Genomic DNA, 22,930 nt, shown 5'->3' with positions numbered 1-22,930 from the left:
TCTTCCCCATAGTTGCTTCTTTGCTTCCAGGCTGACTGCACTGCAGTCTCCCTGAGTCGGCTCCAGGCCCAGGCTGGCACTCTCTTGAACTGCTCTGCCCCATGGCCATCAAGGACTTGTCATCCTGACTGGAGAGACCAGCCCACCAGGATAGTGTGGTCTCGAGGACCCTCAAAAATGGTTGAATCCCTGCCAGTGGAGGCCTCCACCTTTCTCCAGGGGAAGAGAAGGGCTAGCACAGGCGTCCTTGGCTCCTCAGGACCAGGCACATGAGCGCTCAGCAATTTGCTAAATGTGTGGTGAAGGAAGGAAAAGCCTCTGGATTTCCTATGCTGCTCCTGGGAGGAGCCACAGACATGATTTTTCTGGAAAGTTTGGGATGATATTTATCAAGAAGACCAAGGAGTGTTTATCACCATCATGAGCAATTCTGCTTCTGGTACTCGCCCTTGGGAAATAATCTGAAATGTCAGAGGTCAGGCAAGGGCGACAGGAGGGCCCAGAAAAATTTCTGCAAAGATGTTCTTCTTGGAAGTTCCTGTTTGGCTCAGTGGTAATGATCCCGACTAGTATCCATGAGGAGGCGGGTTCAATCCCTGGCTTTGCTCAGTGGGTTAAGGATCTGGTGTTGCTGTGAGCTGTGGTGAAGGCCAGGGGCTACAGCTCTGATTTGACTCCTGGCCCTAAAAAGACACAAACACACACACACAAAAGAATAGCCATTTATTGAGGGATTAGCTGTAGGCAAGGCCCATTGACTCCCCGCACAGACCCTAGGCAACATAGCTACCTCTGTTGTCTTCATTTTCCTGACAAGGCATCTGAGTTCCACAGCCCTTTGGTACCTTGTTCAAAGCACACAGCCGGTGTGTAGTAGAGCGGAGATTTCTACTCAGGTGTCTCTAGCTCTACAGCCTGTGCTCTAGACTATTCCGGCTTCTTCTCACAGGGGCTCCTCTAGCACCCCAAGGAGGAGAGGAGGAAGGGCTATCTATCAGTGATCATCTATGCGGTGGGATTTGGCTCTGCCCTCTCTGCCCAGCCTGGTCAAATCCTAGACCACTGGCCACTGGGAATGAAGAGTGCTCTGCGCCCCCAGGGGCCCCAGGTGGGGCAGAGATGGGGGCAACTGGGGAGGGAGTGGCTGGGGACCGCACAGCACACAAACAGCCTGATTGTGTTGCAGACTCTGCTCTTTGGGAAATTAAGTATCACAAAGTTGTCTTGTTCTGGCCAATCTGGTGTCCCAGAGATCCAGAGCCAAAGAAAACACGGGCTGAGTAACCGGAGCCAGCAGTGCTGAAGGCCACAGGTGAGGCTGGCTCTTCCAGGGCTGGGCATGGGAGCTCCTGCAGGTTCCCAAGCTGAACCCGGCTGCTGACACACGGAGGATCCTCCCTGCCTGTGGCTCCTTGGGGTCCAAAGGACGAGCCTTGCACTAAGGAAACTATTCCACAGACGGATAGGAGCAGGAGATCAGAGGAGCTCAGAGCCACCCCTTCACTGAACCCCGGCCTTGGGGGCCTGCAAGCGGAGAGACCTTGCCACATCCTGAAGACACCGGGAGGCTCAGAGATCCGCAAATTCCATGGGCTCCATTCCTGAGCCTGAGGAACATGCATCGAGATGAGCCGGGCTGGGGGCTGGCCAGGCCTCTGGCACTCACAGCACCCTACAAGGCAAGGGAAGGCAGTTTAGTGGGAACCCGGGCTGGGAGGGGTGAGCTTTTTTTCCGGAACAGGACTCCCTGTGGGGCGCAGAGCAGAAGTCAGTGGGCTCTAGAGTCCCGGACGTTCTGGTTTGACTCGGCTCGGGTCAAGAGGGCGGCCCACTGGCCTGGCCTCACCAGCCAAAGCCAACACAGGAAATGCCAAGCAGACCTCAATGTCCGGGCACCTAATTTCCACTGGCTGGCAGAGAGCTCCTGCCTCCCCAGCAGCACTGGGGCTGGGAGGGAGCAATGGCGTTAGTGCTCGGGAGATGCGCAGTCCCCGGGCCTGTCGCGTGGGCCCTCCACCCCAGGGCCAGGAGCAGCCAGGCAAACACGCAGGAGACCAGCAGGCAGCGGGAGGAGCCAGGCGTTACCCTGGCCGGCTGCCACTGGCTTGTTGTTGGGATCTAGTTTCACGCTGCTGCTCCTTGGAGGAGAGCTGCGAGGGGTCATCCCCTCTGCGACGCCCGGGGAAGGAGACTGATGGGCAGACAGTTGTTAACGCTGCCGCCGCCACCGTGGTGATTAAGGGCCGCTGTAATTGGCCTCGCAGCCAGGCAGGGGCCGGGCCTGCCAGCCAGGGTCTGTGGGGCAGGGGAGAGCGCCGCGGAGCAGGGAACAGCATGTGCTATAGCTGTTTGCGCTGATCAGATTAGTTTGTGAATTGACACTCAATCCTCCTCAGTGATTTTCCTTCCAGGGCCCCCTGCCAAGACCAGAACTGTGGGCATGGGTGGGTTGTGGGCAGGGAGGGAAGTAGACATGGATCTTTTGGGGCTCTTTTTACCTGGGCCTTCATTGGGGGCAGGGTCCAGGGTGAGAGTCTTCCTCTGAGGTATGGCCTCAGCTTAGCCAAAGACCACTCAGCAGCCCCCCAGTGACCGCTCAGCCAGCCCCAAGTGGAGGGATCTCTTGCTGGTAAAGATGCTCGTTCCCATATGCCCAGGGGTGCCTGGTGCAAGGCGAGCCTTGCAGGTGCATTCTGTACTCCCAGGCCCAGCATGGTGCCTGGCACGGAAAGTAGGTTTGCCAAGGATGTTGGCAAAGTGTGTGTGGGGGATCAGTTTCTTCTTCCCCGCTTGGCCTGAATGCCTTGTGGGAGAATCTCTATGATCCCCTTCCAGGTCCAGGTGGTCCTTGTGGGGTCAGTTTTGCAGACAGTCTCAGTCGCAGAGAGCCCTCCAGGCCACCCGTCCCTGCCCTGCTTCTGCAGGCAGCACCCCTTAAGCCACTATGATGGACAGTTGGGCTACATTTCGACCAAGGTCTCCCTTCCTGCATTAGTATGCATGTGCAGGAGTGTGGACATGCACGCGTGTGGTGGGGGAGAGCACGTGTGCTGTCCTGAAAGAACACCGGGGAGTTCCTTTCCTGTCCATTCTCTGTGTTCTGTCAGCTTCCCAGCTCCCTCCCTTGGAGGTCCCAGGCAGGGAGGCAGACAGCTAGGTATCTGGTGTGGAGGCCTCTGGGTCACGACCTTTCCAGAGCCTGTCTTATTTATACTTCAGGCTGAGGCACAGGCTGGGCTGGCCTCTCACCTGCCTGTCCCCTCCCCAAAAGGATGCCCCAAGCCGACTGTGAGTAGGACCTGGTCCTGGCCATAGGGCCTTGGCTGGGATAAGGGGTGACCCCCTCCCCCCAGGTAGCTGGAGCCCTAGAGGGAGAACTGAGACTGTCAGGTTGGCACTAGTGGGCAGGGGCAGTGGCCCACACCCACCAATGGTGTCAAGGGAGAAATGCCCCTCAAGGCCTAGAATATTCGTGCCCCAGACATCCTGGGGGCTGAAATGCAATCCTTACTTCCCTCTTACTAGGTTTGGTTTGAAAACCTCCACACTGCCAGCTGCCAGCCTTGCCCAGCCCAGACCTCCAGGGCCACGGGCCCCGGGGCATGAGTACAACATGGGCTCCTAGAGGGCGTGGGAGGAGGGCCCCACGGCACTTCAAACAGACCCTGTACCCCTCCTAGCCTGCTGCTCCTTCTTGTTCTGCAGCCCCTCTCTCCCATCCCAACCCTCCCTCAGGGGGTTTCCAGGTTCTCTTCTCTGTCATACCTGCCCTGTGCAGGGAAGGAACTGGAAGGTGTGGCAGGGTGAGAATAAGGCCTGGCTGTGAAGCCTAGGACAGCCATTAAATATTTCTGAGCCTCAGTTTTCTCATCTTTAAAATGGGAGTGAGCCAGAAGGCCTGGGTTCTGGGCGTGTGGAGGATGCAGGAACCGAACCCGAGGAGGTGGAGAAGGAATGCTGAGAGTTCAGCTGTCTTTATCACCTCCAGCCTGCAATGCAGGATAAAGAGCTCAGCTCCTGCTGCTCACTTTGCAGGAGGAAGGGAAAGGACAGCTGTCGTTGGGGACTTGGTGGCTGCATTCTTGGGGAGGTGTGGGTGTTGCTACGGTTACCATTTGGTTATTGCTGCCCTAAAAGGCTGGAGGGCGAAGCGCATGTAACTTTAAAATTCCGTTAATGGGACGGTGAAGGATCTACTTCACTCATCCCACTTTCTGAACCTTTTGTGGCATCCAAAGCACAGTATGTTACAAAAGCAGGGTTAATGAAAAGAAGGAAGTTGCGCGGCTGTGGCGTGTGTTTTACAACTGAGGAGGGTGGATAATGGTGAGGGTTATACAACCATAGGAGTGCGCTTAACGGCTCTGAAGTACACTTTTAAAAAGTGGTTAAAAGGATACACTTTATGTTATGTATAGTTTACCTTGATAAAAATGAATTGGAAGGTAAAATAAATAACTACATAAATAAATGGGAGTGAGGAATCTCCACATTCTACTTACTGCCTCGGAAGGATATTAATGATGCATTGTCGGATGAAAACAGCAGGAGGTAGCACTGAATGCATTGAAGACAGGTTACCCCAGGAGTGCTTGCTTTTACTTTTTACTTAATATGCCTTGATATTGCTTGAATTTTATTTTAACAAGTATGTACCTCTTTTGTCATTAAAAAAAAATGTAGGGGGAAGTTCCCACTGTGGCTCAGCAGGTTACAAACCCAACTAGTATCCCTGAGGATGCAGGTTCGATCCCTGGCCTCCCTCAGTGGGTTAAGGATCCCACATTGCCTTGCCTGTGGTATAGGCCGGCAGCTACAGCTCCAATTTCAACCCCTAGCCTGGGAGCTTCCATATGCCACACATGCGACGCTAAAAAGCAAAAAAAAAAAAAAAAAAAAAAAAAAGAGGTAAGGCTTCTATCTTGAAGGGCTATTGCTAACTTTCAATATTAATGTACATTTGTTGAATGAATGAATGATGGACGAAGGCCTGGTGTATGCCTGGCTCAGGACATGCCTCTTCCACCCCCCACCAAGCTAACTCTGACTCCCACTTATTATCCACCTTCTTTCCCTGAAGGGGTTAAAACAGCAGCACTTCCGAAGCAGAGTAAAAGGAGTCCAGAAGCCCCCAGTGAGGCCTCAGTGGGATGTGTGGGGTGACATGGAGGCGGCACCCGCTCACTCGCAGGCCACTGGGCCAGCCCACTCTGCTCAGCTCAAGACCTGCTTCCAATTACCCATGAAATCTGAGCTGGAAGAGACCTACTAAAGCCCCATTTAGTTTGATCCCCCTGGGGGCCAGGGATCTTTTCCGGCGACATCCCCCTCCTTGTCCGACTGGGACTCCAAGCCCTTTGGATGTTATCTCCTCCTGGGTCAATATTGTGACAACTCCAGCTGTGACCCAGGCCACCCTGGAGCCAGTGCTGATCTGGGCCTGCGTGGTGCAGGGGGCCCCAAACCCAGCTCCCTTTCTACCTCGAGGCTCCAAGAAGTAGCCGGCAATCACAGCAGGCCAACCCACCGCCTCCCCGAGCCCAGTCCAGCCCGCGTCCCTCCTTTCAGGCTGGTTCACAGGTTGTCCAGTGCTCCAGGCCTACCTGGTGATCCAATGGGAAGCTCTGACTGGTGACTGGTGACTCTCCTTCGCATATTCCCAGTTGTGCCTGGTACAAGATCCCATGTTTCATAACACCCATTACATAAGGAATAATAAATAATGATGATTAATGGCCTCCTCCATGTCCCCGGGCTCGTTTAGGTCAGACCTCCCAGGGAAAGCACCAGAGCTCCAGGAGGAGGAAGGGGGAGCCCAAAGCCTAGGGGGCACCCGCCCTTCCTCCACACCCTCTCCCAGCACCTCTGCATGTCCTCTCCCACAGCCACTCCCTCGGGAGCAAGAGGAAGCCACCAGGAAAGGCAAGGCAGGGGCCCCAAAGTCCTTCAGAGGAGGGTGACCCAGCACAGAGGTGGCGGCCGCAGGGCTCACTCTCACGTTCCTTCAGCCTTGGCTCCCTCAGGACCACCCCGGTGGGCGACTGTGCCCACCAAGGCCTGCCCTCTCCCAGTCCTCCCTGGGCACACCTCCCAGTTTGGGCCTTGAAGCACCATTCCTATGGGTGGGAGGCCCAGGGCTGGACTTCAGGGACCAGGCGGGGCTGGGCTGGGCCTTTGGGGGTGGTCTGCTGGGAGAATCTGTGGCTTCTTTCCTGAATTCTGGAGCAGCAGGGAGGGCGTGAGGAAGCCACTTTGGGGGCAAGGCTGGGGCAGCCACTTGGAGGTGAGAGGAGGGCGGCAGGAAATGGAGGATAAGAAGGTTTTGGCAGGAGGCGTGGAGGGAGGGACCTTGGGAGCAGTGTCCAGAAGTGCGCCTGGCTGATCCTCTCCCCAGACTCCCCTCCGGGCCCCCTCCAAGATGTAGAGGACACCCCGGCCAGACGGTCTCCTGCCTGTGACCCTCTCCCCGACCCCGTGGCTGGACATGGATCCTATCTGGGGCATCTTTGCACTCGTAGATTTTGTGGCCTTAGTCAACAAAGGATGCTCCCTCCTTTGGCCTAGCCTAAGCTTCCTGGCTACACTTGAAGCCTGTGCCTCCCTGTTCCACCTAAAGTACATTCACAGAAATCGACCTTCCCTCGGCATTAACCTGCTGCTTTGTTTTTCCCCAGAGTTTACTCCCCAAAGGAAAGAGGACCAAAGCCCTGGCATTCTCTGGGTATGCTGGCCCTGTCACCATCCCCAAGGCCAGTATCCAATATATGCAGCTCCTCACAGGCCCGGTGGCGGGGGGTCGTGTTGCCAGGGACAAGGACAGAGCCATTACCTCCTGCTGGACCCATCCTAAGCCTTCCTAGTCCTGGTTACCAGCTTTGTGGGAGACAGGGGTTCCTGAGGGCTGGAGGCCAGGGGCCAGGTCACCGTGAGGCCAGACCCCTGCCACTCACAGCTGCGCATTGCCACAGCTGGGCAACTGCACAGGAATGCTTCATTTATCTCTGTCAGAAGTCAGGACACAGCCTCTCCTCTTGCCCCTGGAGGTCGGGGTGGGGTGGGGGTGGGGTGCGTAGAAGGCAGACTCAGTGGCCTTGGCCTTCCCTACTCATGGGCAGAGCACAGAGAAGCACGCCAGGACACCCACACCTGTGCGCACAGATTCTCCTGCATCTACAGGCCTTCTGCACATGCACGTGCACAAAGCCCATGCTCTGGCCCATGAGTACAGGGTGGCCAGCACAGGCTCATGTGCACACACATTTGCACACGCAGAGGCATATTCATTCCCACACATTTCCAAATCCACACGTAGCTCCCTGAGCCGTGCTGCCTTGTGTCTTCCCATGGCCTTATGTGAATTCATCTGCATACAATGACACGCCTCATGAGTACTCACATGGGACATTAATGGAAGGTTTTCAGCTGCTGCTTCAAATTTTGGAATATATGGTGGAAGTTGTTCAAAAGCTATTGGCTCTGAGGTGTGGCCACAAAATACCAAAAAAAAAAAAAAAGGATTTCCCATTGTAGCTCAGCAGTAATGAACACAACTGTTATCCATGAGGATGCAGGTTCAAACCCTGGACCTGCTCAGTGCATTAAGGATCTGGCGTTGCCGTGAGCTGCAGTATAAGTCACAGACATTCTTGGATCTGGTGTGGCTGTGGCTGTGGCTGCAGCTCTGATTCAACCCATAGCCTGGGAACCTCCATATGCCGTGGGTTCGGCCCTAAAAAGACAAAGCAAATAAACAACCAACCAAAACCCATTGGCTCTGGAGACCATGGAAGGGGGTAGAAGAGGAAGCCTGGGCCCCCAAAGGAAGTTTCTCTCATGCCCTTTTGAGAGCCATCAGCTTCCCAGGGCACCAGGAGACCCCAGACCTTGCAGAGTGGAGAGAATTTCAATAGGTAGGCATGGCGGTGTGAGTTCCAAGAAGAGGAACTGGGCTGAGCAGGCAGTAGCGAGGGGGAGTTTCAGGCCAAGTTTGGGGCAAGGCTTGATCGGGTCCTAGAGGCTGATGCAGCCAAAGGGAGCAAAAGGCTTTGTGCAACGGGAGCCATGGAACATGTTTGAGCTGGAGAGTGTCGAGATCAGAATGGCTCCTTGGGAAGCTTCGTTCACTTAGCGTTTTGTGCTGTGAGAGCCCAGAGTGGGGAAATTATGCCTGGAACCGATGGGGAGGAGTGGGAACAGCTTCACACCTGACACGGGCCTCCAAGGATGGAGAGCAGTCACCCAGACAAGGAAGGACAGGAAGAAGGCCCAGAGCTGAAGCTGGCAGCTGGAGGGTGCATGGAAAGGCTGTGTTATTATTCACATATGCCACATAGAGACAAGCACAGGTTGTCTTGAGGAGCCGAACACAGCATCTATGCTGGAATCAGAAGTCCAGACAGCTATGACCAAGTCCACCAGGACGTGCAAAATAAGGCCCATAAATAGTGCCTGATGCTACCTTGGAGCAGGCTGACTCAACCTCAGAGAAGAGCGGAACTCTGCTCCTGAGCGAGCAAGAGCCACGGGGTGAGGACACGGGACGAGCCTTTAGGGCCCGCTGGCTGGCCGTCCCAAGGGACCACTCAGCTCTCAGGGTGAAGGTATGGGGATGACTTGGCCCAGATCCTTTGACACATCCCCTCCCTGGGGAACCTCACTGAGGACATGCTGGCCAACCTCTACCCACCTGTGACCCCACCATCAGAGATCCATGGCCGAGGGGCCCAGCCTTTCGGGCTCCAGCCCCACCATGGCCCCATGTCCAGCCTCCATCTCTTCAGAGCGGGAAACACCACATCCCAGCTGTCTGACCCAAATCCATCTGGAGGCCAGCCAGTATGGCTGAAGTCTAACTTAGGCCAGACCCAGGAGACATTGCTGGGAAGAGGCAAGGGCTGGAAGGAAGCTGTTGGGCCAAGTTGGGACTCTTTCTGGTCCTGACCCCATGGGGCTCCCCTTGGTCCGCACGTGGGCTTGCTCATTGCCATTTACTTCTGAGCCTCTGGTCCCCTGGGCTGCAGGCTCTGGAATTTTCTGTGCATTTCCTAAGAGATACGGCTAGTCCTGACAGCTGGTGTTTGGACCCCACCCTGATTGCCAGAGGCCTGGAGGCCTGGCCTTGAGCCTCACTTGGGACAGAAGTGAATGTGGTTGAGAACCTGGTGTCCCATCTTGCAGATCTGAAGGCTTGTCAACAGGCTTACGCAGAGACCCTCACTCTGAGAATAACTCCCTCCTTCCTGCCGGCCCTCCCAACCTCCCGCAGCCAAGAGCTTGCATCAGCAGCAACAGCTGCTGTAGCCCTCGGGGCAGCCTGTGGCCACCGCCCCACTGTGAAAGGTGTCAGGAGGCTGGATGTGTCAGGGAGAAGGGCTACTGCACCCTCCCTAGTTCTGGGGAGCAGGCGCCTCTTATCCTCTAGACACCTGCACCCCCACCCCAGACCCCCAGCCCCTTAATAGGCTCCTCGCTCCCTTCCCTCTGCCTTATCCTCCATCCATTCAGCTCCCAGCCAGGAGACACTTTTCTGCTGCCCATGGCATCTGGTGCCACAGTTGATCTGCCACATTCCAGGCATATTCCATCTCTGCTCCTTGCCCATCTAAGAAAAAAGAGCCAGAGGAAGCCAGAGGCAGGGTCAAGCAGCAGGATAGAGACAGCCAGAGGACCCAGCCCCTGGGACAGTCCCTGAGGACACATGGTCACAGGAGACACAGAAGAGCGTGGTGATACAGAGTCCTGGGCTCAGGTGACTCCCACTGCAAGAGGGTCAGCTTGGCTGCTCCTGGGTTGGGCGGGGTCAGTGCTTAGACAGTCTAATGAGGGAGTGGGCGGGCTCCTCTCCCCTGCTAATCTAGGGCCAGGTCTGGGGTACCCGAAGGGTCCCCAGCTGGGCCGGGGTTGCCAGGTTCAGAGCAGGAGCCTTGGAATGAGACACTTAGATCTTCCCCTCACAGGCTAAATGACCGAGAGTAAGTACCTTTACCACTCCCTGCCTTAGTTCCCTCAGCTGAAAGTGGCTCTGCTATCCTGCCGAGATTCTTTTTTTTTTTTTTTTTTTTTTTCGGTCTTTTTGCCTTTTCTAGGGCCACTCCCGCGCCATATGGAGGTTCCCAGGCTAGGGGTCGAATCAGAGCTGTAGCTGCCAGCCTACGCCAGAGCTGCAGCAACGCAGGATCCAAGCCGCATCTGCAACCTACACCACAGCTCACAGCAACGCCGGATCCTTAACCCACTGAGCGAGGCCAGGGTTCGAACCTGCAACCTCATGGTTCCTAGTCAGATTCATTAACCACTGAGCCACGATGAGAACTCCCCTATTCTTGTGAGGTTAGAAAGAGTCAAAATGTCCAGCAGAGTTCCTGACACCCAACAATCAGGCTCTAGGTTAGACTACTAATTACGCTTATTTTCTGAGACTTGATTTCCCTGTTTGTCAGAGGGAGTTATTAATACATACGTGCCAGTGGCTGTGGGGAGTGAGTGGTGTATTCAGTAAATGTCAACTTGGGGTCCCACTCCAAGCTTGACTGCCCTGAGGCCAGGAGCCACCCCGTGTCCCACCCCGTGCCTTGCTGGTCACAGACACCCTGCCCCATGCAGGCCTTGTGCCCAGCCAGGCAACAGGTGGCAGGGCGCAGGTGCAGCCTTGCAGGGGATGTGGAGGGTGGTCCCTCCTGTTTCCTCCCTGTGCACTGCTTCCCCCAGCTGCTGGCTGTGCAGACAGGGCCTGGGAGGAAGGCTGGGTGGAGGGAGACAGTAAACGTGCAGCCAGGGCTGAGTAAGCGCCATTTCCTGCTGCCACCGTCAGCAGCTTCAGCCACTGTGGCCAGTGGGCGGCTCACAATGCTTGCTGGGGCAGGCGCTCAGCAACAGGCAGGGTCACTTCCCTGAATTGTCCTTGTCGCCGGCTCCCCCAGCACACCTGGCAGGCCTGCCTGCCTGGGGAACCACAGGGTGTTCAGCCAGGCCTGAGAGCACCATCCTGGGTGGCAGCCGGCCCCCAGCCCCCACCAGGCCAGGAGGTGGGGACTTGGCTGGGCATTTGCTCTGGGGTCTGGACATAGAACAAGGCTGGGGCCCCACAAGCAGGCCAGGCAGAGTTGGAGTTTGGATCCAGCCCACTGTGCCCTCCGGCAGCCGCAATAGGAGTTTCCACATGGGACTCTGTGCCAAGACTGGACTCGGGCCATGGTCCCTACAGCCCTCACTGGCAACATCTCTCACTATCTCGGTGGGCTTGGGGGTATAAAAGACCCCAGCTGACACTTTGCCAGAACAAATGCAAATGTCCAGGACTCATTGGGAGAAATGTTCATCTCAGCTACCCGGGAACAGGTGAAATGTATCCAGAACCAACCTGAGACACAATTTTCCCAGATCTGATACCAAGATGTAAACAAATGGAGATACTAAGGACTGCCAGGGTGTGGGGACGTCATTGTTCTGGACCTTGCAAGGTGGGATGGAACAGCTTTCCTGTAGCAAAGTTGACAATAAACATGAAAAGCCTTTGGCCCAGAAATTCTGCTTCTTGGAACTTAAGGGACGCAAGCAACAAATATGCATAGAGAGGCAACACTGTTAATAATGGAGAAAATATTAGAAAAAACCTAAATGCCCAGTTGTAGGTGGATTTGAAAAGAAAAATTAACTCTGCAGTGAGGTCTTCCCTAGGACTACAGCCATTAAAAATGTTGCCACATAGAACTTCCTACTGTGGCACAGTGGGTTAAGAATATGACTGCAGGGAGTTCCCATCGTGGTACAGTGAAAATGAATCCTACTAGGAACCATGAGGTTGCAGGTTCGAACCCTGGCCTCGCTCAGTGGGTTAAGGATCCGGCGTTGCTGTGAGCTGTGGTGTAGGTGGCAGATGAGGCTCGGATCCGGAGTTGCTGTGGCTCTGGCCTAGGCCAGCGGCTACAGCTCTGATTAGGCCCCTAGCCTGGCAACCTCCATATGCTGCAGGTGCGGCCCTAATAAGACAAAAAAGACAAAAAAAAAAATACGCCTGCAGAAGCTTGGGTTGCTGCAGAGGCTTGGGTTCAGTCCCCGGCCCAGGGCACTGGGTAAAACCATTGGTATAGCTTGCAGCCACGTCTTATATTCAGTCCCTGACCAGGGACCTTCCACATGCCACGGGTGCGGTCATAAAAAAAAAAAAAGACGCCAAATAGCAGCACTCTCAAACTTTAATGTGCAAAAGAATATCCCTGGGATCCTGTTAAAATGAAGATTTTGATTCAACAGTCTGAGGTGATACCTAAAATTCCGCATTTCCATCAAGCTCCTCAGGGATGTTGATGCTGCTCTTCCCTGGACCACACTTTGAGCAGCAAGGTGGTATAATTTTTACTCCTAACATGAAAAACATTACCAAAATATGATACAATGAAGAAGAGCATGCTACAAATGGTATGATGCCATTTAAAAATTTCTAACTGCATGATTTCATTGGAATTGGAAATATAATGTTTTTAAAGGAGCAATGACATTAGTTGATTCCTCAGGAACAATTTTCTTCTTCACACTCATTTTTATATTACCTAACTTTTAACATTTTTATTGGTATCTTCTCACAGCTAATAAACACTCCCTGGTCATTGCAATTTCAATAACATTGGAGCAGAGCACATGTCCAGGTACGAGGTTGTTTTTGTAAGAAAAAAAGATAGAAAAAAATGCATACATAGAAAAAAAGAAATCTAGGCGTTCCCATTGTGACTCAGCGGAAACTAACCCGATTAGTATCCATGAAGACAAGAGTTTGATCCCTGGCCTCGCTCAGTGAGTTAAGGATCTGGTGTTGCTGTGAGCTGTGGTGTAGGTTGCAGATGAGACTTGGATCTGGTGTTTCTGTGGCCGTGGTGTACACCTGCAGCTGTAGCTCCAGTTCAACCCCTAGCCTGGGAACTTCCATATGCAGCAGGCGTGGCCCTAAAAAGCAAAAAAAAGAAAAGAAATCTAGAAGGAAATAAAACAAAATATTATTAGAGTTTTTCTCTAGGTGACAAGGTTGGGTGATTTTTATTTCATTGTTGATGCTAATTCATATCTTCTACAATGGATATATAGTCGTCCCTCAGTATTTGCCAGGGATCGGTTCCAGAACACCCTGCAGATGCTCAAGTCCCTTACATACAATGGAGGAGTATTTGCATATCGCTTATGCACATCTTCTCACATATTTTTTTATTTATTGCTTTTTTGGGGGGGCCAAACCCAGGCTAGGGGTTGAATCAGAGCTGTCTCCGCCAGCCTATGCCACAGCCACAGCAATGGTGGATCCAAGCTGCATCTGTGACTACACCACAGCTCACGCCAGATCCTTTACCCACTGAGTGAGACCAGGGATCAAACCTGCATCCTTATGGATACCAGTCAGATTCATTTCCGCTGAGCCGCGACGGGAACTCTTCTTCTTTTTTTTTTTTTTTTTTTTTTTTGATTGTGTGTATTGTGTAATTCAAACAAATTGTTTATACTTCTAGGTGACACCCTGAATGCAAGACGTGAGTCTCAATGGAAGGCAAAGGATTGTAGAGACCAGTTATGAAAAGTATGTCCCTTGGTGCAAGAGCCAGACCCAAGCTGAGGCCTGGCCAGGCAGAAGCTTGGGAATGGAGTTCTTTTTTTTTTGGCCACACCCGCATCCTATGGAGGTTCCTAGACCAGGGACCAAACTTCCGCCACAGCAGCCGCCCACGCTGCTGTAGTGACAACACCAGATCCTTAACCTGCTGCACCGCAAAGGAAGTCCAGGAATGGAGATCTTTGGACCTGAACTAGGAAGAGGCTGAAAAGTGTAGGAGGAAGCCCAGGTGGGAGGCTTGCAGATGAGCCGCACATGTGGAGGCTGGTGCAGGCGGGGAACGAAGCCCCCACCCCAGGCCCTTGACAGACATCTCAGTCTCTGGACAGTGATCCAATCCCCTTCCCTCGGGGTTTGTAACTCCTTTGCCCTCCTTGCCGGTGAGTACCCACTGGGACCAAGAGAGGGGGAGCAGTGGGAATCAGGTAGAGAGAAACCCCCCCAGGGCAAGGTGAATCCAGTTTCAGGTCAGAGATCAGATGCCCAGGATGGTAATCCGGGAGCTTCCAGAAGCTCTTCTTCTAGGTCCAGCCTGAGGGTCTGGGTTTGCTGCAGCATAGGTCAGGTTTCCCATACAAAGTGGTGCTGTGTTCTCCTACCTGGGAATGGGGTGGTTAAAGAGAACCATGAAGCATTTGCTCAGTAATTTGGGGGGTTACCTGCTGGATGGCCTTGGGTGGGCTCTGTGACCTTCTCTATGTGAATTTTCTCAGCCATAATAGAGGGGGCTACCCAAGGCTGTGGCCTCATGTGCCTGAAAAAAAAAAAAAAAAGCTCTCTGCAAGTTGCAAAAGGATGTACCAAAACTGAGATGCCTGCCTATCCTTTTTTTTTTTTTAGGGCTGCATTGGCTGCATATGGGGGTTCCCAGGCTAGGGGCAAATCAGAGCTGCAGCTGCCGGCCTACACCACAGCCACAGCAACACAGGATCTGAGCTGCATCTGTGACCTACACCATAGCTCATGGCAATGCCAGATCCTTAACCCACTGAAGCCAGGGGTTAACCCACATGCTCATGGATACTAATCAGATTCTTAACCTGAAGAGCTGCCATGAGAATTCTGTTTTGTTTGTTTGTTTGTTTTCTATTTTGACTGCCCTGTGGCATAGGTGCTGCCTGGCCAGGGATCAGATCTGAGCTGCAGTCTAGACCTAAGCCGCAGCTGTGGCAACACAGGACCCTCAACCCACTGTGTTAGGCCAGGGATGGAACCCTCGTCCCAGCACTCCCACGACCTTGCCGATCCCATTGCGCCACAGCAGGATCTCCCCTTTTTGTTCTTTGTCAGAGAGAAAATGACTTGATGTTTCCGTTTTGCCCACTGGGGTTCACCAGCGAGGGTCTGCTCCCCAGACATGACACCTGCCCTGACTGTGGGATTAGAATGCTCATTTTTCTATGCCACTGGTTCTCAAAGTATGGACAGCATATGAGATGATTTGGCGTATGTTTGAGATGACTTGAGCTAGCCTTGAATAATATTGAATCATGGAGTGAGAAAATGGTCCCCTTTCCAATCTTTCTTCCATCCTTCTAATGAGTTAAAGAGAAAGCCTCAGTTAGGGGCTGATGTGTCTCTAACACTTCATAACAGTTGCTAAATGTCCTTTTCAACAACAGCAACAAAAAAGCAGACTTCAGGCTCAGAGTTGTCACTGGCAATATCGAGCTATAATTTAATTTATTTTTACAGTGACTTTGCTATTTAAGGCAGTGATATAAAGTTTCCTTTAAAAGTAGTTTTGGTTTGGTATGGAAATGCTGTAAAATTTGGTTGTGATGACTGTTGTACACCTATACATGTAATAAAGTTCATTAAGTGATTTAAAAAAAGAAAAAATATTTTTAAGGTAAAAAAATCTAAACAAAAAACAACAGTATGGGTAGTATGAGGTTATGATAAGCTCCATGAATGTGGCGTATGGTTATGAAGGTTTTTTTTTTTTTTTTTTTTGTCTTTTTAGGGTCGCACCTGCAGCATATGGAGGTTCCCAGGCTAGGGGTCCAATTGGAGCTGTAGCCACCGGCCTATGCTGCAGCTACAACAATGCCATATCCAAGTTGCGTGCAACACCAGATCCTTAACCCACTGAGCAAGGCCAGGGATCGAACGTGCATCCTCAGGGATGCTAGTCAGGTTCGTTAACCACTGAGCTGTGACGGAAGCGCCCAGTTATGAAGGTTCTTGGTCCCCAGAGGGATGCAGACACCCTCTCGGGGAGCCATCTCTCCAACTGACTCTTCTGAGAATCGCCCCCCCCCACCCGCTGTCTTTACTGGCTCTGATCTTAAGGGTGACTCCTCAGCTTTTCTTCCTAGTACTGCCAAGTTTTGCACATCTCAGGGGCGCCGAATGTCCTAGGTCTTGGAATCTCCCCTCGTGGGACCCAGTACGGGACCTGGAACAGGACAGACAAAAAGTGCTAACAGGCCTGAGGTCAGAGGTCAGGCTCCATGTGACACACGGTATTTGCTACATTCCAGGTACCTAGTGGGAGCTGGGAAAATGAGTTCTAGTCCTGCCCTTACAGTCACAGCTCTGCGGCCCTGGATGAGTCCTTTCCATCTCCTCGTCCGACTGCCTCAGGAGGTGTTTTCAGCCCCGTAAGTATGTGAAAGGGGGTTGAAATCAAGACATCTCCGTAAAGTTCATTAATATTATTATTGGTCAAGCCACAAATCCAGTGTTACTCAAAGTCTTTTGCATCCAGAGAAGTGAGAACCAGGCTGGAGGGAAAGAGGGTGGTAAGATGGGGTGAGAAGCAGGAGGGCTGGAAAGGGAGGATGTCAAGGACCCTGCTTCACAACCTGATCTAGGTCTCGACGACCTAGAAACTGCCCTCTGTGACTTCAAGCATAGTCCCCTGCCCCTGGGGCTCCCCAGCGCTGTCCAGCACAAAAGCCTGGTCTTTGGAGTCCAATGTCTAGTATCACATGACGACTCACTGGCTGGCTGAGCTGCAGCAAGTTACCAAACCTGTCGATGCCTCATCGGTCTCCTTGCTAACACGGGGCGATGCCAACTCTCAGACATTATGAGGATGGAGTGAACGTGAGTCCTGACACATAGCAAGTGCTCAGGAAATGTGGGCTCCAGAGGACTCCTGCAAGTTCCTGGAAGAAAGACAGGGAAGTGATTCATGGTATATGATGTTATCTGGAGCATTTGATTCCCATGACGGGGGAGAACTGGACGACCCCCCCACCCACTCCACACACACACACACACACACACACACACAAGCTGCCCTGATCTAACGCTAGAGATGGAAAGTCAGAAAGGAAAAGTGCAGCCACCAGCTCCACCTCTGCTCCCATCTCCCACCTCCTCCCCATAATACCCAAGGCAGTTCTGCCCCTTAGAGTCTCCTGGGCTATAGATTTGAGGCCCCTGTTCTCTAAGATGAGGGGAGCTGGAGAGAGAGGAGGCTCTTTGGAGAAGCAGCCAAGTGTTCTTTGACTCCTAGGAGAGCCTGGGGCCCGAGGGGACAGCTGGAGGTCCGCTGTCTGTCTGTTGAAGCCTCCGCTAGACTTTCTGTCTCCTCCACCCCTGGGAATCCAACCATAAGAGGAACAAATCTGGCTCCCCTCTGCACCCCTTGCCCCCAACAGTTTCCTTCCTGTGCTCTCTGGGAGAAGATGAGAACTGGGAAAAGAGGGATGCGGCTGGGGAGGAGGCTCAGCTGGGCCACATCTGTATCCTTAACCGTGGCCTCCCCATGCCTGCTTTGAACGGAGAGGGGATGGGAGAGCACCCGTTCTCCCCAGGAAGCAGTGCTCTGACTCACTGTTCAGGATAAGCCGTGGAAGAATGCAGCCTTTTTTTCTGTAAAATGCAGAACTGCGGGAATCATTTTCTCACCTTTATAAGGCAACATGTATTAACATGTGCTAACAGAGAACTCCAACATAATGGTGACTTAAACAAGATGGAAATTTATTTTCTACTCACGTAAAATAATTTCGGATGTAACTAAGCCAGGGCTGGTATGAAGATCTTGCAAAGTGTTCAGGGATCCAGTTTTTTTCCAACTCATCCTCATGGTCCAAGATGACTGCAAGAGCTCCTACCATCATATTTGAGTTCCAGGTAACAGCTTGGCAGGTAGAGAAGACATGCTCCTTCCTTCAAGAAGACGTTCCGAGATCAAACCCCAAACATTCATTTACACTTAAAACTCTGAGAAGTAAGAAGGGGCAAGGATTGCCCAGAAGTTAGTCATAAGGTCATAGACAGCTCCCAAGACAGCTGAGAAATAAACTCTTATCTGGGTGGCATTGGGTCCCATCCTGTTCTCTCACACAGCCACTGTCCTGATTCAGGCTACTCTCGGTTCCAGGATAAGCACAGACCTGGTCTTCCTGCTTCCAGACAAACCCTCCACCTCTGGCCATATCACTCTCTTGCTCAAGAACCTGCAATGGCTCCCTGGAGCCCTTGGCATAAACTATAGACTCTCAGTGTGGCCTTCAAAGCTCTTCACAATCTGACTCCAACCTTCCTTCCCAGCCTTGTATCCCAAGCACAGCTGCACACCTCCTCATCCTACACACATTCCAGCCCCACCAGATTCCTCTATGTCCTTTAAATCATCCATGCCTCACCAAGCTCCCCCCCTTGACTGCAGGGCTCTTTCTGCTCTTTGATTCCTAATAAACTTCCATTCATCTTGTGAGAGGCTGCGCAAGCATTACCTTCTCCATCCAAAGCCTTCCTGCCTCCTCTGCGGATCTCCTGGAAGTCTCTGGAACACCCTCTCACACGACTGAATGCTCTCAAGAGGAGAGCATTCCAAGGTTCAGCGCTACTCACCCACATCTTCCATGGTCTGCAGCAGAGGCCCTGGAGGCCTTTGTTTTGCATGGATGGTATGAAGAAGGCATTAAGGCTTTCTGGCTGGACCAGAAGCTGCTCCAGTGCCATCGCTATCTTGGTGTCCTGAGCAGTGAGCCCAGGGGCCAGCACTGAGTGGGGCCGAGTGAGCGAAGGACTCACAGGAGGTGCAGCTGCTCCTCCCCTCATTGTAGCTCAGAGTCCTGCCAATTCAGCGGCCTGGCTCCCTCCCTCTGAAGTACAGAATGACAGCTTGACCAGGGCCTAACACTCCAAGGGATGACATTAAAATGGAACAGATACAAGTCCTCGCAGCCATGCTCACCCAGATCCACGCCGTTCCAATTATGAGATGTTTAGTCTATTCTGTCTCCACTAACCTTTCGACCCATAACAGAGACAGCGTCACTCCTGATGGGAACAGAAGCCCCTCGCCGCCCCTGGGCTCCTGACAGTGGGAGAGCGCTGAGCCGAGATTCCAGGTCCTTCGTCCCCTGCCAGCTTGGGGAGGCCCAGCGGAGGACAGGCTGGCTGCTTCCCCAGACTCCGAACATGGAGCTGAGGGTGAGGGGCAGGAATGGGGCTTTTGTTTCCTTCTCCTTCACCCCAAGTTCCCCCGCCACGGCCAGGTGCTCACGGGAGTCCTTCAGTAACTCCCCAGAAAGCAGGCATGACTTTTTTTCTCTTTGGGGGAGTCCCTGCAGAAGACTTTTTGTCATAGTGTCACCTTGGGGACACAGCTGGGGCGTTAAGACCTCCTTTCCCAAGGCCCTGGTTCTGGGGCCCCTCTCCCTTCCCCTCGCATAGACACTTCAAAGTCAGTTTTGACCCCCATCCCTGCACACACACACACACACCCCAGCCTCCTCCTCCCCGTCCCTACGCTTTATGCTCTCGTGGCACTTTGCAGCTTCCAATGGTTGTCTGTGATTGTCTCCAAGCTGGGAGCACCTCTGTCCCCTTTGCTGAATGGCACAGAGGAGAGGCCCGGTGGGTGCAGGGACCCTCCTTCCTCCCTCCTCTCCCTCCTTTCCTACTCTATGAGAAGGAGGTCTCTGAGGTCAGCTCCAGCCCTCAGGGCAGAGGAATAACCCAGAAGCCCTGCCTCCTGTGGGGTGGCTTTCCTGCCATCCACGGTGACCATGGTGACCATGGACCTGGTGACCACGGAGAGAGAAGTGTAATAGGGATGCTCCGGCCACCTCTTTCCCCTCTCCCCAGGAAATGACCATGACCGCTGGACCCCTCGCAGTGTACACGACCCTGTGCTGTGTGATCAGCTTCCACTTTCTCAAACCACAGAAGCAGTCTCTGAGATGGGGCTAGAAAGCTGGCGAGACTTGCCTCAGGTCGCACAGCTAGAAAGAGACAGGCACTTAGTCGCTGTCTGATGCTGCCTCCTTGCACAGGCTCCGCCGGTCCTTGCCCAACCCTCTCCCTTCTGCTGCTGGCCTGGCACACCAGAGGCACTCCATGGGCGGGAGCTCCCGCCCGCCCTCATCCCTCAGGCCTCCTGGGTGGAGTGGGGGAGGAGAAGGCTGACCTGCCGTCCCCAGCTGCCCAGCTCTTGCAGAGGCCGGACAGCCCCGAGCTGTCGCCGGCTCTCCAGTTCTCAGAAAGCTCTGTTCCACATCACAGCCGATTAGTTACAAATTGCTTCCTCTCCTCGTGTATCACTTACACAACAGAGAGAAAGGGGAGATTGTTCCTGAGGAGGATGCTCTGCCTGGCCCCTCACCAGGGCAGCTGAGGGACATAATGGGAAAGTGAGGAGGGGCCGGGAGGGGAAGGGGGGTGTAGTCACGGGAAACAGGCTGTGGAGGGTCTCAGCAGTTGGGAAGGGACCCGCTGTGTCCATTCTGGTGAGCAGCGGGCAGGCAGGGGACCAAGGCTTAGCAAGGGCCCTGAGTTGTGAGGGCAGGGAGGGGAGGCAGCTGTGGTGCCAGCTCATGGGCCTGACTCCTGGCCAGCAGCTTGCCAAGGATCCCCAGCTGGGGAGGACGGCCCCTCATGGGGTGGCCGGAGCACAGCAGGTGCCTGGCCTCTGATTTCTCGAGAGCTTTGGGCACATTGGGATCTGAACCAACGCCTTCCCTCGGGCAGCCGTGACCGGCCGCTCCAGCTCCTCTGGTTTTAATAAAGCCTAGGCTAGAGCCTGGAAGAGCCTGGAAGGAAGTTCCGGGTCAAGGAGGCTGCTGGACACACGGTGCTGGCTGTGGCCCCAGAGCAGCCCTGTTCTGGTACTCCTTGACTTTGCTGCCACCACTAAGCTAGGTCCCTCCATTAAAGCAGAGGGCCAAGCAGGCACAGAGTACCCCTTTGTCATTCTGCTTAGCCCAGCTGAGACCAGCTGGCATTTTCACAAAGGGCTTTCCTAAATACCAAGGGAGAACAAAAGGGAAATAATTACAGAAAACACGAAAAACCCAGGCCTGGCTGCCAAGTTCCCAAAGTACAGGTTTCCAGTCCTTTGGTGATGACATGTCGCCCCAAAGGACTGGGGACAAGGCCTTGGGCACCTCGCCTGGCTTCCCTCGTTGGCAGCGTTGTGGTGGGCGCCATCTTGTTCCCACCCCTGGGAACCACTTGATCTCCCGTGGGCTCGGCTCTTGTCTCCCTTCCAAGTCAGCCCCACCCTGGGCCTCCCACCAGGTTCTGGTCTCCAGCCCGAGGCATGAGCCTTGTCCCCTGGGGGCTGGTGGGACGATGGTGACCAACCCAGGGCATGATTACACAGTAACAGGAGGTTGATCTCCCACACTGACCCCCCCACCAGTGAGGCCCACCCAAGTTGTCTTGAGCACGGCGTCTAGGAGGGCTCCCTCAGAAGGCCGATGGACATTTGCCTAAGGAATGAGCAAGCGTGGAACGTTTTCCCTGTGGGGGGAGGAGAGAGGGCTCCGAGGATGGGCCCAACTCAACAAACAGCAAGTAAGCCCCTGCTGTGTGCCGGGCACTGCACAAGGTGTTGGGGATCCAAGGGTGAGCGAGGGTCTGCCCCCTCTCAGATCACAGGCTGAGGGAAGACAGACCAGCAGCTGGGCCGTGCTGATGCTGAGGGAAATGCCACATGCGGAGGGGGCCTGGATGAGGAGCCTCTTGTGCAGTGGTGGAGGCCAGGAAAGCTCTGGAGCCTGGACAAGGTGCTTGGAGAAAAGGAAGGGGGCTCAGGGTTGAGACTGGGCTGGGTCCACAGGAAATCCCAGGCCGGGAGGCAAGAAGAGGCACAGAGGCCAGCCAAGCATCTTCTTGCTGGTGACTCTGGCTAGCTCGCCGTGGCTCCGGCACGTCCAGCCTATAAAGTTGGAAAGGCTTTGGCCTGAGCTGCCCGGTACCAGCCAGGAGGCAGGAGGGCCTAGTCCTTTGGATGCTCTGCTTATCACCTGGCCACACCCAGGTCTGGGGCTCAGGGACAGGGTCAGAGGGAGTATGTTGCCCTAGGGCCACCTGAGACACCGCTTCAGAGGCCGATGCTCAGCGTCATCGAGGGAGAAGGACGAGATCACAATAGGGACAGAGGTTTAAGACGATGAAGAAGCCAGACTATGAAAATGCAAAAATAAGTCAGGAAGGCAAAAGCCAAGAAATTGGAATGGTCCGAGGCAGGTATTTCAGGCTAAGGCCGTGACCAGTGCAAGGTGTGGGGAGACTTGTGTTTTGGGGCAGCCTTGCGAGGTAGCCTGGCATGCAGATGTAGAACCTGCGGCTGCTTGGGGTGACTGTTGTCACAGTCCAGTCGATGTTTCTGTGGCCTAGACCCTTGTGTTTACCTGCATTTGCCTGGCTCTTGTGACAGGGTCAGCCCCAGGCCTGGAAGGAGCGCTTCTCCCTCCTACACACTGACCTTCAGAGGCTGCCACCAGCCACTCTGCTCCAGCAAAGGGGGCATCAGGAAAGGTCTGGGACATCATCTCTACCTTCAAGGTATTTGCCATCTGCTTGGCAGAGAGCGCTTGTGCTCCCTGCGAAGAGTCTGGACAGAGACCTAAGCCTGATCCCCACCTCTGTTCTTCCCTTGGCAGCTAAATGACTGTGGGCCAACTATTTAAACTCCCTGGGCCTCCATGGTCCCATCTGTGAAATGGTAGTTATGAGAATTCAATGATTTGAGGCATTTAGCGTGCCAGGCACACTGCTTGAAACATACGAAGCACTCAGAAAAACATTACCTCTCTCCCTGAAACAACAATGAATGATTGCAGTGATACACAGCTAGAGGTTGAGCTGCGAACACTGATGGTACCAGCGGATCTGCTCAGCACCTGTATCCACTCAGAAGGCCTCACGGTCAGCTGGGGACTGGTCACCTGGATGGTGATGGTGAGAATGTGTGCGTGTGTGTGTGTGTGCATGTGCGCTCCCATGTGCAAATCCCTGCATTGTTTTGCTCCTCTGCAATTGGCAGAAGCATAAAATTCTTCATTTTCTGTCTCATCGGGATGAGGACTCAACTCGGTAGTGTTTTTCTATCTCTAATAAGAATCAAAAGTTGACTTAGAA

At 53.7% G+C, this 22,930-nt stretch overlaps 1 long non-coding RNA gene across 1 annotated transcript; it reads right to left on the bottom strand.

The window, feature by feature from the left end:
• Nucleotides 1-15,248: 15,248 nt before the first annotated feature.
• LOC146401847 (uncharacterized) lies at nt 15,249-21,722 on the bottom strand. The gene is made up of 3 exons (XR_014811153.1): nt 18,410-21,722; nt 17,549-17,776; nt 15,249-16,710 (listed from the first exon to the last, which is right to left on the bottom strand). It is a non-coding gene; the product is annotated as an uncharacterized LOC146401847 (long non-coding RNA).
• Nucleotides 21,723-22,930: the final 1,208 nt, after the last annotated feature.

The sequence above is a fragment of the Sus scrofa genome, chromosome 7 (genome assembly GCF_054392235.1).
Source record: "Sus scrofa isolate SSC_HxYL_T2T_F1_AM1 chromosome 7, Sscrofa_HxYL_maternal_Yorkshire_Landrace_v2.0, whole genome shotgun sequence".
NCBI classification, from domain to species: domain Eukaryota; kingdom Metazoa; phylum Chordata; class Mammalia; order Artiodactyla; family Suidae; genus Sus; species Sus scrofa.
The sequence above is the reverse complement of the archived record's forward strand: the minus strand, read 5'-3'. Positions and strand labels throughout refer to the sequence as shown.